Here is a 15,531-nt window from a genome sequence, read left to right on the forward strand (position 1 = left end):
AGGAGCATCTGGGTAGCTCAGTTGGTTAGGGAGCCCACTCTTGATTTTGGCTCAGGTCATGATCTCTGGGTCCGGGGATCAAGCCCCACATTGGGCTCCATGCTCAGCAGGGAGTCCTACTTCAGGATTTCTCTCTCTCTCTCTCTCCTCCTCCCCTTGCTTGCTCCCTCTCTGTCTCTCTAAAATAAATCTTTTAATAAAGGGCATTATATAAAAGCAAATAAAAAACAAATGACACCAAATACAATATATAAATTAGATAAAGATTATGTATTGTTTTACTCTTTTTAGAACTTTTCTGTAAGCTTAAACTTATTTTAAAATAATAGTTAAAAAATATCCTAAAAGTTAAAAAAAAAAACAAAAAACTCCACTATGAGAATAAGTTCTAAAAACTCAGAAGAGCTGCATATGCATTTTGTTTCATGACATCTCTTTTTTTAAGACAAAGCATTATTTTCCTCAGCCATACATGGAAAAGAAAGTGAATTTTACCACCTGAAAATTCCCCTGGTAAATTGCTTATTTTGGCAAGTTTAAGATGTGCCCTGGCTGTGGCGGTTTTGGTATATCAGTGCCACTTGGATCAAAGATTGCTCAGAATCTCACCTGCATTGGGCAAACACTGTTACATGAAACTCAATCCACTCCATTCATTCTCTTGAAATCTTTATAAAGAAGTTGCAAGGGAAATGCGTGGATAATTACTGTTTATGCTCAAGGACCAAATTTACCCCTTTGATTGGGTTTGAAGAAGATGGTAATGAGCTTCTTTTGTGGCCCTGCCATTCACCAGAAGACAGCTGAAGGCTTTCAAGCTGAAGGCTGATTTAATTCTTTCTCACTGAATAGCAGTTCACAAAGTTACTAGGGAGATTTTATTTTTATTTTTTTTAGTAAAAATATTACATATAAATGTTCAAAAAATCAAACTATACTAGAAAGGTACCAGGTGAAAAATAGCAATTATATCTATTCCCTGCACCCACATAGTAATTATGAACTATTTCTTATATATTTCTGGGAGAAGAGAATATGCACACATACTCATATGCGTGTTCTTTAAAAATATACAAATGATTCCTTACCGTATACAGTACTTTATATTTTTTCTCTGTGGTATGTCTTACATTTTTCCCACCTCTAATAATATATCTGGGACATCTTTTCTGTTAGGTGAACTGCATGAAACTGCTGTTTTGGTGGTTTGATCTAATATCTCAAGATATTTTTTAAATTATAAATTATAAATGTATATTATATATTCATATAAATTCATACATATATAGGGATACTTCTGTGACTTTATCTTTTTGATAATTTCTTTTACAAGGGGAATTCTAGGTAGGAGAGAATGTACATTTTTAATCTCAATTTTTGTCAAGTTTCTTTCTAAAAATATACCACTTACAGGGACCCTAGCAGTACAGGACACTACCTCAACACTCCTATATAACTTAGGAATTTTAATTTTTGCTTATCTTAGTTTTAGTTAAAATTTTCAGTTTTTATTTGTTTTGATTGACTTTGAGCAGCGTCTTACAGCTTTATTTGCTTTTTGTATTTCTTTTTTTTATAAAAGTCTTTTTTGTATCATTTAAAGATCATTGTTTGACTCATTTCCATTGATTCGTGGGTGTACTGTATAAGTTTAGGAAAATAGATGTTTGTTCTATGTTCTGCAAGCATTGAAGGGGAGCAAGGAGCATGAGTAAAATGTTAACATGGTAAAAATAATGCTGAGACTATGTCACAGCTTATATATAGAATTTTCTTCTCTTTTTTTTGCACTTTTCTTTTTTTAATTTAATAAAAATTTTGTCAATTTTTAAAACAATTTTTAATTGTTTATCAGACTTAACATTTCTTTTATGTCTTCTCTATTTTATGTCTGACTTAGAATGACCTTTTCTTCTTCAAAATCATTAAAATTTCATCCCTGTTTTCTTCTAAATTTCTAGGACTTCCTTGTTTACCTTCGAAGAAGCACGTCCCTGCTTTTCCAGGAAAGTTCTGATTATAAATATTTCATCTTAGTATTAGACTATGCCACCAGAAATAAATTTAGAAAAAAAGTGTAACTATCTCCAGTAACTCTTTACTACAACATAGCTATGTCATGGTCTGCATTAATTAAGCATCCCTTAAAACTGTTTGTACCTGTTCCTCCAGCTCCTACCTGATTCATGCTCCCAAAACAACCTTACAATCATTATTTTGGCTTTTTGGAAGGTGAAACTTTGGAGTAGGAATGTACCTGGAATCCCACCTGTAAATGATGAATTTGTATTCTGATACAAAGGAATGTTTTCTGAAAGCCAGGCTTTCCCTGGACATTGCAGACTTACAGAGATGAAACCTAGCTCATTCTGGAAGCTAGAGGTAAGAGTGACTTGGAATTACAGGTTAAAGAAGGAGTTAGAGCTGCTTCCTAATTTAGGTTCCCATCTGAAAGATGGCTGAGATACTTGTTTCACATAAGCCAAAAAAACAAAAACAAAAAACAAAAAACAAAAAAGGAAGGAAGAAAGAAAAAAAAGAAAGTGTCCAGGTAACAAGACCTTCCCTGGGGCAAGCAAAAGTTAAGACAACAATGTTGGGGGGTTTGTTGTTGTTTTTGTGTATATTGTTTGTTGCTGGCTTGTTTTTTCTAGGAGTTCATTGGACTTAGGCAGCTCATTTAAGGAAAGGTTTGTGGGTGTCTTGTGGGCTTTACTCCATATACCTCTGCTCTTCGTCTGTGACTTGTGAAAACAACCATGTGGGATGCTAATTCAGTCTTTGGTTTCTTTTTCGTATCAAATACTGCCAACTTGGCCTTAAATGTGTGCCACATGTGCTATGGTTTTATGATGTGATGCTGTTAGGAAGTCTGGGTTAAGTATGGATGTGAGCTGGCTTTTGCTCCTGGAGTGGTTCCTGTCCACTGAGGGCTATGGCACAAGCTTGGGAGCCCAAGAGCTTTGCTAGGCATCTTAGCGAAAACTGCCTGGCAGCATATGGTCATCAAATCCCTGGTGACAACTGCAGGTTCTCTAGTTGGTTCTCTCGTCTCTGATGGCTAGATTTCTGAGTCATAGGAGAACTTGCAGAGCACTTGCCTGAAGGAGGGATGCTAAAGCTTCACCAGAGAGCAGCACACTGTGGAAGGCTTGTCATAAATATCCTAGGATAACCTTCTGGTGTGCACACCTAGGGCACTGTTAGGTTTCCAACTAATATTTTAAGGGCATTGTCATTGCTGATGAGTCCAAACACTAGAACATATTTAACTTTTGTGTAAGAATTGAAGTTAAAATGAGGGAGAGATACCCTGTGAGGGGAAAAAAATTAATAACTAGGAAGTTTAAAGCAAGAAAGAGATGATCTGAATTGAAACAGACTCCTTTGGAGGCTGAAATATATGAACAGTTTTCCCAGTTCTGTATATATATTTTTATAAGAAACATATCTGAAGCATTATAAATACATATTATTTAAATTTTTTCCCTTTTCATTCTATTTCTTATAGTCAGAGAAAACTGTGGTTACAATTTGGTGCTTTGTTTTTGATTTTAACAAAACCTGATCTCTCTCATGCATAACTGTAATCAAAGACATACTGCCAAGTGATGTTAGAATTTTGTACACTTTAGAAAACGTAGACAATCTTATGAATCAATGAAATTCTCACATTTTTAAATCTTGAAAATCAAGGTTCTGTTGGTCACTGGGAAGACTTGAATATTTTATTTCTGAATCTGTTTGCTTACTCTGCAAGTATTTAGGGTAAGTTAGGTTGTACCAGAATATTTAGTGGTTCTGATAATAGTAATTACAGATGGGAGAAAATCATAGAGGAAAGCATTGATGTATCTTAGACATTATTTCCCTAATAAGGTATCTAGAAAATGCAGGGCAATGAAAGGGATTTTTACATTGAATCAAAATGAAGTACCAAAGACCAATTTGTTTTCAGGATGTGGCAGGCAGCGACTCCCATTTCCTGTAATAGGGTCATAACCTCTTGCTAACAGCCTACCTTCTCTCACACGTTGTAGCTCCAAAAAGATTTATGACTCTTGCTGTCCAGAATCGTATTTAGTAAAGGGAGCATGCACTTGTAAACGTGGAGTTGAGGTGAAGAGGATAGTCTATTTCCCTCATTTCCTTCGTTTTTTTCAGATACTTGTCTTAGGGCAGAGCTGTCCAATAGAATTTGCTGATGGAAATGTTCTATATCTGCACTAATATGGTAGCCGGTGGCCACATGTGGTTCTTGAGCCTTTGAAATATGGCTGGCATGACAAAATAACTGCGATTTAAATCTTATGAAAATTTAATTAGTTTAAATTTGGATAGGTACATGTGGTGAGTGGCTGTTGCTTTGGACAGTGCAGCCCTAGACTAGAGCTTAAATCATTTTCCCAGTGATGATTGAGTTGGGCCAAGTACCACTAACCAGTGCTTCCTAAATAACAGCACAAGTGAAAAAAATTCAAGTAAATATTTACATTTTTCAGAATTTAGCTTAGGCAAGATTTCATAGGACCCTCCTTCCCCCTAGTGGCTTTAGGGAAAAGTCATTAATTATATTAAAAAAAGAAGCTCCAATGCCAGTTTCTTAAAATTTTCAAACAAAAATGTCCAATTTGATAAATAGGTCCTTTATTTAGATCTTAGGGATTTTCTTCTTCCCTGAAACATATTTAAATTAGTCTGATGTGACCTTGTATCAGGTTGGGTATTAATTTGGAAGTATCTTACATTTATCCCAGACTATCTCAACAGAAATCTTACATGACAAGATGTACAAAAGAAGCATCTTTCTTTCAATTTTTTGGTATTTTGTTTTGTTTTAAATCATGAAGGAGTGCATGAAATTACTCTCAGAAAAATATTCTGCAGTTGGCTTTGCCTCACAACTCTCGGAGGAGCTAAGTTTTTGTTTATGTGTGTGATCCAAGATGATTCAGTATCGTCCCAAACGGTGTATCACCCGAAGTGAGCTTTCTGTTTCCAAGTGAGTGATTTTTAAATGTGTAAACTAGTAGTCACCAAGGAGCATGATCTGTGCCATGATTTTCCTGTAAGGGATAAAAGGTGATACTGAGGCATGGGGGTTAAGAGATATGAAACTTCTATAAGCAAAGTTACAATCAATAAATGTAGTTTGACTTCCTGGGAACCAACTTTATTCATTAACCTCTTTTGTCATAGGGAAATGCTCTTTCTTGTGAAATCTGTCCAAATACCATTTCCCGTGTGTGTGTGTGTGTGTGTGTGTGTGTGTGTGTGTGTGTGTATAAAAGCACTGGATTTTGTATGTGACTTCTTAGCTGTGTGACAGGTTTCTTCATTCTTCAGTTCTCCAGTCCTCTGTTTAATCATCTGGCATGGGCATATGTGTGTGTGTGTGTGTGTGTGTGTGTGTGTGTGTATAAATTTTACATATGTATTTAAAACTTTAAATTTATTAAATTTAAGGTCACTTTCTTAAATATTCTTTGAGGAGTAATAATGCAGTAGCAATACTTGAAAAGGTCATTAATCACAGAATTTTAAATGTTAGATGCCGATTGGGATTTGAGTGCAAGTAGTTTATTTGAGAGGTGCAGGAATAGGTGGTAAGGGACTGGGAAAATGACAGAGGAAAGAAAGTGAATAAAAGGCGAGGTCGTGAGCAGGTCCACACTGTGAACAGCTGGAGCTCATTCCTTCTGGGACGTCTGGGAAAATGTGTAGAACATGCCTTAGTATTGTCCCATCTGAGACACAAGGAAACTGATGTACCAATCACCAACTCTTGTTCGTCACTGCTTAAGCACTGCTCCTCAGGTCTGTTCATTGCCAAGCACTACAATTAATGGGCAACTAATGAGCAGAGTGGCCTTCCATGGCTTTGGAAAATGCAAGCAAAGAGATAGGAATACTGGCAGTTGGAAATAAGGTGTACATTGAATTGATAAAACTAGGGATATAGGTGGAGCAACAGCATCCTTTGCTACATGGGAGAAAAGAAGTCCATAAAGTCCAAAGAAGGGTCTTGTTGGGCTTCTTGTGAATCGTCCTTGGGGTGTACCATACTTGAGATCAGCTCTGCTATTCATCTCTGGGTGACCTTGGACAAACAACTTGATATTCCTCTTCTATAAAATCCAGCTTGTTAGAGATACAGCGTCGCACCTTGGACAAACAACTTGATATTCCTCTTCTGTAAAATCCTGCTTGTTAGAGATACAGCATCGCAGGTCCCAATCTAGAACTAATGAATCAGTATCTTCATTTTGGCAAGATCCCAAGGAGATTTGTAACTACATTGAACCTTGAGAATTAGTAGGCTAGGATGATTGTTTCACATGCTTCTTTCCTTTGTCCTGGGCAGGTGGAGGAAATTCTCAGATGGAATGGCTACATAGCTAGAGCTTAGGTAAGTGTGGCAAAAGTAGTTTGCTACTTACAACCTCCATCTCTGCAGCCTCAGAGAGAGTAACTGTCTTGATCACTCAGCTGACTCATCCACCTGGAGGCAAGAGAGTGTGTTCTTTCCTAAGATTTCATTCAGCTTGATAATTTTAAGAGCAGATTTTGAAGGTAGCAACTAGACCTATAGAGGACATGTCAGCTTGGGAGAGTCTTTGTTCATTTGAAACTTGATTTTCTCCCCAACTTGTCAGCAAAAACTGTGGAGTTTGAAAAATGCTAAATGGTGGGATACAAAAATAAATCTACATTATTAATTCAGTAATGTAAGAATCATTTTTACAAGTAGACAAAAAATTTAAATCATTTGTTGGGATTAGGAAAATTAGGGGTAAAACATTTTTAGCTAGCAGCTTTGATTGCATATGCATTTATTTTATTAATGGTGATATTGTTTTTTCTTTTAACAAACTCTTATTGAATAACGACCTCGTATAAGACATAGTCTTTAGATCTGAAACAATAGGGTAAATGGGTAAATATGCAATAGTCTGGTAAGAGAGACAGATGAAAAAGGCCAATAACTATAACATAAGGTGGTAGCCCATTAGAGACATATGCCCATTGTGCTTTGGGAGAGGATTATGATTTCTGGAAATCACAATAAAAATATTAGGAAGTTAAACTTTTCTATATAATGTATGACTTAATAGGAAAAGATTCTACCAACTTCTAGACAGTACTTAGTGCTCTAAAGCAAAGCTTGGCAACAATGGCAAACTTTGGCCATGTCGAGCCCACACTTTGTTTTTGTAAATAAAGTTTAATTGGAACAGAGGCAGATTCATTTGTTTATGTATTGTCTCTGGCTGCGTTTATGTTACAGTGCCAAATTTGAGTAATTGTGATTGACTCCATATGGCCTGAAAAGCCTAAAATATTTAGTATTTGACTCTTCACGAAAAAAAATTTGCTGACCCCTGCTTTATACATGTAACCATACTAGAATGTCACCATAACAAATCCTTGCTAGAGACCAACTCCCTGGGAGTCATCAAGAAGAGCCTAGGAATGAGGAACCTTTGTCCACAGTTGGCCATTTTAAAGACACTGGTTCTTCTTGATTGCTAGCCTCTTTCTTGGCATGATCTAGGTTCCTGCTCATTACTACTATGTACCCAGAATCTCACAGAAAGAGCTCTCTTCTTGTGTATATCCAGGATATATCCAGGAGTGGTACATGTACTTATTTCTATATTAGGGAAAGCACTTGGAAGTTTAATGGCATCAGGCCTGAATCCTCCTTCAGTGCCTCTATGCTTTAGGAACACTGTCTACTTTCTTTTGGAATGGAAGACCCTGGTTCTCAGGGGTGGCAGAGTAGAGGGATGAACTAGGTTGTGAAAATTCCTCCTCTTTTAGGTAATAGCATCTTCCAGATACCAGCAGTCCTATCACTTTGCATTGTAAATGATGCAAAAACTTGATATGGTCCTTTAGCCCTTTTACTGACATGAAAAGCTTTCTCCAGTCTTCTCTATATTGACTGAAATTGCAGAAATACATTTATTTGGCTTCAGAGAGTACTAACTAGGAGCTCTTTCACGTATCTTATGTATTTTCTCCATTTTATGTTTCATTTATTATAGCTTGCTTCTTCACCCCTGAACAATGTTCTGCCACCATTTGTACTACCTCTTTTTCTTCACTTCAGCAAAATATAGAAGTTATACTCACTGGATTTCTAAAGGAAATAAGCATTTTCCAATCAGGTTTTAGAAACTGTCTTATATTTTTGACTTCTGACAATATTCAATGAAACTGTAGCCTGGCACAGCCAGTCAAATTATATAGCTAGCTTTTTAATTTGGAAGGACCCCGCTTTATAGAGGGACCAGCCTTATAAAATTTTTAACTTCACTAATATTGCTGGATTTGGGCATCTGTGCAGTCAGAGGCAGACCTAGCCACAAGAGATGCCTAGAAATTAAAAATCTGGACAAGCTGGAGAGAATAGAAGTACATATAAGAGGCTGTAACTTAGAGTTGTGAGACCCCAAGTGATCAACTATTTCATTTCACCTATTCTTAGCTTTTTTACTGTAGAGTAATAACAAACTGGCTGTGTTTGCTTACACACGTTATGCTGTTTCATATCTCTGTGGTCTCATCAGGCTATTTCAATCCATTTATCTATTCATCTAGTAACCCCAATGTGCTACACACTCTAAAGAGAGCCAGTAGTTATTGATTACTTACCATACCCTAGGCACTGTGCTAAGCACTTCACTTGTTGGCTCATTTATTTGAGAGAACTACCCTGTGAGATACATAGTATAAGAATCTGCACTTTCCAGATAAGGAAATAAAGGCACAGAAGTTAAGAAACCTTTCCAAATTCATACAGCTAATGGGCGAATAACCTACTGGTTTCAGGTCATGCTGATCACCAATACTGCCTGATCATCTTCCTTCCCAGATATAATATGTCATTCATTCCAGGCCCTAAAAATATAAAGAAGTGTTATATATTCTTTCTGTTCTAATAGAAGGCACAGTGAGTAAGATAAACAGATACATATGATCAAAAATGCTAAGTATGACAACAAAGACATCTCATGGAATATGAGGAGGAGAGTGGGGCAGTATGTGGCGCTGAAGGAGGTGAAAACAAGAGAGCACAGGTCAGGAAAAAGCTCTGGAGAAAGTAATTTTTCAGTAATTTTTGAGTTTTCTGGATGGTTAAGAATTGGTCAAAGGGAGGTGGGGTGGGGAGAAAGGCATTTAAGACTGAGAGAACCTCAAGAGCACAGAACAGAGGTAAGAAACATCTTGCAAGGAATAAGAAGTTCAGTATTTCCAGAATGTAGAGTGTATTGCAGGGAGCAGTGGAAAACAGAACATTAATATAGTAGGGGTAATTTCAAGAGGGTGCTGTAGGCCTTACTATGATGATTGTAGCTAGTGAGGAGCTATGAAGGGCTGTAAGTAGTAGAGTTACATGTCTTATTTGCATTTCAGAGAAATCGCACTAGAAGCTATGTGGATGATGAATTTGAGGAAGACCAGTCAGGGGGCTGCTGTGGTTGGTGCAGGTGAGAAATGATTAAGACCTGGGTGAGCAGCATTGGAGCTATGGTTGTGGTGATGGGAAGGAGGAGAGTAAACTGGAAACTATTCATGAGTCAAAGTCAGCAGGACTTGGGGATTAACTGGATGTGAGGTACAGTGGGAGTAAGAGGGACGACAGAAAAATAAGATTCAGTATTTTACTTTGGGTGGCTGGGCATCCAACAACTGTGTCTGTGAACTGGGGGGTGGGGTAAACCAGATTGAGGGAAAGATAATGGGCTAGAAGTACACTTGGGAAATAGCCTCAGGAAATTGTCCAGAAAGTTGTGAGATAGATAAATTGAGGTTATTGAAGATGTCTGGGCGAGAAGAAGAGATTTAAGAAGAATCATCATTCTGGCAAGTTACCCATATATGGGCAGTGATGGACCAATATCATCAACTTGTAAAATAAGTCAAAGAAATAGGAACCTTTTGAGGATACATGGAAGGAATAGGGTGGGTGAATAAGAGTATAGCATCATGGAAAGGAAAGAGGTAGTTTCCAGAAGGTTACCATGGTAAACAGAAGATAGAAGAGACTGAGACTGTCCTTTAGACGTTGTATTAAGTGTCTAGCCCCATGGTTGACTGTTCCTTCCTCTCTTTGACTCCTGTCCATGCTGTACCCCTGCATATTCTCCTACTCATTCTTCAAAACTCAGTTTAGTGGCATTGCTTCTTATGAGGAAGGGAAGCTTTCCTAAGTCAGCGCTCCACCCATCTACACTGCAGGAGGTCCTCTTCTGTTTGACCCTATTGCTCTAGTGCTGGCTTCTGCCATTGCCCAGACAGTACTTTACATGCTTACTTCTCTCTCTATGCTGCCAGCTCTTCATGGTCATTGTGGTAGACTGATTTGCACTAAGGACCCCGCTTTTTCAGGTTTCTCTGTATCCACTCCCTTTGATAGTGCCCCCTCATTGGAGTTGACTGTGTGTCTTAATGTGTCTTTTTTGGGCCAGTGGAATAGTAACAGACTTGATGTAAGTAGAGGCTTGAAAAGTGCCTGTGCATTTTCATTTTCTCTGTTAGAATTTTGCTACCGCAGGGTGATAAGTCTAGGCTAACCTACTAGAGGAAAAGAGATTCCCTGGAGCAGAAGCATAGCCATCCTCTACCATCCAGCCCCTAGCTGACCCCAACAGTGGCTGAATTCACAAGCACTAATTTTTGGGGTGATTTGTTACACAGCAACAACTGACATTAGAAATCATGTCTTATACGTCTTTTTTACTCTAGCACATTAACTGAATACTAAACTTATAGTGAGTGGCCCATAAATATATGTTGAACTGAAAAAGGTAGAAGAAATGGAAAGAAAATTCCAATCTATTGCAAAGCATTTTTCCCTCTCCTTTCTTTTTATCAAACATCATGATGGTGCCCCAACTTTCTCACTTATTTTCACCTCTGAGATCTTGGGAGCTAAGACTGTAGGGATGGCTGTGGGAATTCCAGCATGCACAGTGTGGTTTGAAATCCACAGACAAGGGAGCATGGCTTCCTTCCTTGGCCTGCTGCCCCATGCGCGGTGAGCAGAGCAGCCAAGCCAAAGTGGCAGCCGTAGTGTGGGAGCCCAGCTCTGCTGCCATAAATTAGCCAAGGGCAGGAAGGAGCAGTGAGAGTCAGTGGTTTCAACTACCTAGTAGTTCATTTTTGTTCTTGTTTTTCAGTTAGCAATCTGTAAAATTTATTGCAAAATTAAGCTCCCTGCTCCAGAGTCAATAATATTCCTGGTGCCAGGTGGTGTAATAATTCACAAAAAGGGCAGGAGTTGGAGAGAATGAGACTGATTTAGGAAGTAGACTTCCAAGCCCAATTTGCTGCTGCCTACTCCCTGCTGCTAAAGGTCAGGTAAGTAAAGGGCTAAGATTACAGCCTCATAATATCCTTGGAGGGCTAGAATTTCTATTGGGCTTGAAATTTAAAACAAAAACTATTTCTTTTGCATGATGGATTCCTTTTATCCTTCCCACCTCTGTTTCCATTTTAGCATAAAAATAGAAACATTCAATTTCATATTTTGTTTCTGGCATCACAAGGAAGAGGTACTCTAGAAAACTTGGCCTAGTGCAAGCTTCCTATAATGCTTTCTAATACCCTAACATCAGTCACTTGAACTGGAGGTGCCACTGGAGATCGCTGTATTCCAACATCTTGATTTACAGATGCAAACACCAAGTTTTGGTATAATTAGTAACTGTTCACATCCTGCCTAGCTCCCTACCTGGGATCAGAACCTAGATCTGATCTCCAGGTCATACACCAGTTGCTTCATTTGACCTTCTGCTACTGAAGGAATTTCAATTTGTCACTTTAGCTTTTCTTGATCATATTTATTATCTTCAAAAAATTCCCTTAATTTCCTTTCTCTCTGTTTTTTTCTTTTTTTATGAAATGATCACAATATGTCTAGTTATTATTTTAAGTTATTATTATTAAGCCTTATTATTTCTCAAAGACCCTAAATTATGTGTCTCATTATCCAAAAGGACTAAAAAGCCACATTTTCATTCCAGCTATAAGGCACAAGATATTATTATTAATTTGCTCTTAATTATCTTTACAAATTTGCTTTTAATTTTCTTTACAAAGTAACTTCCTGAAAGATAATCATATTACATTTGGTTATTCCTCATGGTTTCTTTCTTGAAATGCCTACAAAATCATCTTTTCACTCTCGGGTACAAGTTTAGTATTTCTTGGGAGCTATTTAGCAGTTGGGAATTATACTCTATAAATTAAGTGTCTATGAGTTGCTTGTTCAACATTGCCATTTGCTCTTTTAGAAAATTTAGGTGGAATTTCTTTCTTTCAAATTTTTATTGGTGTTGGAGCTTTAGCCACTGCTCAGGGCTGGCTATAATGCTTAGATTAGAAGGAATTGCTTTGATGTTTTTCAAAGTCAAGAAAGTCTCTGAGTATCCCTTGACTGCCGGTAAAGAATGTACCTCTCTGGACAGGTACCAATTAGAGCTAATTGTATATGACCTGATTGATCCATGGAGCGCTCAGAGTTTCTAATTGAATTTGCTATTGTCTTCATAAAGTAAAGATTTGGTTTAGTTGCAAGTTATGGATGGAGGACCTGGCTGCATTCTCTGACTACAGTGGTACTGTCAATATAATGATCTAAAGTGGGCTGTGCAAATCCACCCTTGTCATGGAATTCCTCCTCCATTACCCTTGTAAATCAGGGATGGTTTAGGAGAACTGGTTCCTGGCATCTGAGAGGGAATACTAGTTCCACTTCTTAAGAGCTAATACTTTTTTTTAAGTTACTTGCATGGGGGTAGGAGTGGGAGGGGTAAGAGTCTTGTGAAATTTTTGTAACCTGACCTGGGACTGGGCAAGAGGAACCTGGCTTTAAGCTCCACCAAGACCTTGAAACTCAGCCCAACCTGATTAAAACTCCGCCCGAGTCTTTTCAAGTGCACTAATTGTGTTACATTGTGGATAGAAACCACGAAAAATGGGTGTTTTAAAAGTCTCCAGGTTGGGGTGCATTTTACTTCTAAGATAATTAAACATCTGCTGCCTCCTGAGATTTGGGTTAAATCTCAAGTGAATGAATGATTGGAAAAAAAAATTAAATAGGCATAGGTAAGTAGTCAATAAAATAGATACACATTCTGGTGACATTAATTCTGATCTAGTTAAAATTAAATGTCTGAAATGGGTATCATCTTTTCAATTTTGCCTACCAATATGTTCAATAAAATAACTGAGTGGTTTTTGTAAGAAAATTGGATATGATACTTACTGCATATCTCAAGTTGTTTCAAAATAGGAATTGTCTTGGGCGCCTGGGTGGCTCAGTTGGTTAAGCGACTGCCTTCGGTTCAGGTCATGATCCTGGAGTCCTGGGATCGAGTCCCGCATCGGGCTCCCTGCTCAGCGGGGAGTCTGCTTCTCCCTCTGACCCTCTTCCCTCTCGTGCTCTCTATCTCTCATTCTCCCTCTCTCAAATAAATAAATAAAATCTTTAAGAAAAAAATAGGAATTGTCTTATTCAAACTTTCTTAAAATTACTGTGTGTGTGTGTGTGTGTGTGTGTGTGCTACTAGTGAGCATTCTGTGATCTTCCATGAAAAGTAAAATTAAATGTAAGGATATTATCCTCCCCTTGCAGAACAGTATTTAAAATTTCATACTCAGTTGCTGTCCTTACCTCACACACATAGGCACACTTCATTCTTCCATCTACCAACTCCCTGGACATTAAGTTTCAGTATCAGCCTTTCAGAATTCATGTTACACAATGACGAGCAAAAAGAAAAAGAAGCATTTCCGGGATTAGCCATTTCCTCCTCAATTTGCATAACAATAAATTGTCTACAATTGACTGTACATGGAGCAGATGTACAGGCAGTATATAATGTTGTGGTGAAAGGTATGTACTTTGAAACTGTTTGAGCTCAAATTCCTGCTCTGCCACTTATTAGCTATATGACCTAGGGCAAGTTATCGAAACTGTTTGAGCCCCAGTTGGCTCATCTACAAAGTGGGATAATAATTCCACCTATCTCATGGGATGTGGATGAAACAAATCAGACTACGTAAAGTCTTTAAAATAGTGCCTCGGTGCTATTACACTTATATATACAGTATACACATGTTTCTTTTATAATACCCTAAGTATCTTGGGAATATCTGTGAATTCAGGTAGTCTTGAAGTAAATTGAAGCAAGACTTACTTAATTAAAGTACTGCAATTTGAGGTCGTTTGGTATCCACATGCCACCTTTCCCTAGAAATCAAGGATGTTTTGCTTGTAGCTTAGAGCTCTTCTGCTTGTAAAGCAAACATCATGAAGCCCGAGAGTATTAGTTTGGAGATTTTAAAAATGTTTTTCCCCCCTGCTTTTTCTCAGGCTTATAGAAACTTTATTATTGTCACAAAGGAGAAGAAAAACTGATGTATTTGTTGGAATAATTTTAATTAGGGAATGAGTGGAAATCAACTGGTTTTAGCTGACTCGCCTCTCTGGCATCTGCTCACCCTCCGTACAACCCCTTAAATAGTAAAATGCTATTTTTCTGGAGTTCTTCTCATTGGGAACGTTTTTAAAAGACCCTCTTGGAAGCTCATTTCAAAGCTCATGGTACTCAGGGTGATGAGGTTTTCCTGGCGTAGGGATTTGTTTCAGGTTGTGCCATAAATCAACAAATGTGCTGCTTTTTCTGGTACTCTTTATGATCCTGGTGAGGGCTGAGCCATTCTTTAACTTGAAGCTTAAATAAGGTATAAAAGAAAGGAAAGGAAAGAAAGAGGAAAGGAGAGAGGAAAGGAAAGAAAAAAGGAAAGGAAAGGAGAACTAAGCCCGTAGATTTTAAGGAAACCCACCTACCTACCCAGGCTCTCCTGTCTAGTCTTTCTCTAAGATGAACTTTGATAAAGGTATCTCTCTGTCAAGCAACAGAGTGAATAAATTCACGGGTTTCTCTGTCATGGGACTTTTATTCTTTCATATTGCAAAGTGGTTGAATGATCTCCTAGCCCTTTTTTGATGTGTGGACTTTTTTTTTTTTTTAAAGATTTATTTATTTATTTGAGAGAGAGAGAGTGGAGGGAGGGGCAGAGGGAAAGAATCTTCAAGTGAACTCTGCTGAACATGGAGCCCAACATCATGGGGCTTGATCTCATGACCCATGAGATCATGACCTGAGGCAAAACCAAGAGTTGGATACTTAACTGAATGAGCCACCCAGGTGCCCCGATGTGTGAACTTGTAAATTTTGACCTAAAACATTGTTTTTCTTCCAGTATGGATCATGGCTCCATTTGCTGCCTCCATTTTGAACTTTTCTTCATAAATTCAGGTATAATTGTTCCTATCTTATTTCAATAGCCTTTGGTAGTTTAATCAGTTTATTGGATAGAAACACTGAGAATACTTGGAGCATATGACTAAAGAATTCAGAGTAAGAGCCTATTAATCTTTGTTTGCTTTTCCTTCTACAACATAAAACTAGAAACTTCTCATCAAGAAGGTGTCAAAACATCATTAGGTAT

General features: G+C 37.8%; 1 long non-coding RNA gene across 3 annotated transcripts in view; it reads left to right on the forward strand.

Moving 5' to 3' along the window:
- The window catches only part of LOC141370246 (uncharacterized), a 128,086-nt gene that overhangs the window by 74,579 nt on the left and 37,976 nt on the right, over positions 1 to 15,531 (forward strand). For all 3 annotated transcript variants that reach the window (XR_012374138.1, XR_012374140.1, XR_012374139.1), the window contains one exon: positions 15,283 to 15,338. This is a non-coding gene — a long non-coding RNA (uncharacterized lncRNA). The remainder of the gene's footprint in view (positions 1 to 15,282; positions 15,339 to 15,531) is intronic.

The sequence above is a fragment of the Callorhinus ursinus genome, unplaced genomic scaffold (genome assembly GCF_003265705.2).
Source record: "Callorhinus ursinus isolate GAN/ISIS: 27379988/994484 unplaced genomic scaffold, GSC_fseal_2.0 scaffold29, whole genome shotgun sequence".
Lineage (NCBI taxonomy): Eukaryota > Metazoa > Chordata > Mammalia > Carnivora > Otariidae > Callorhinus > Callorhinus ursinus.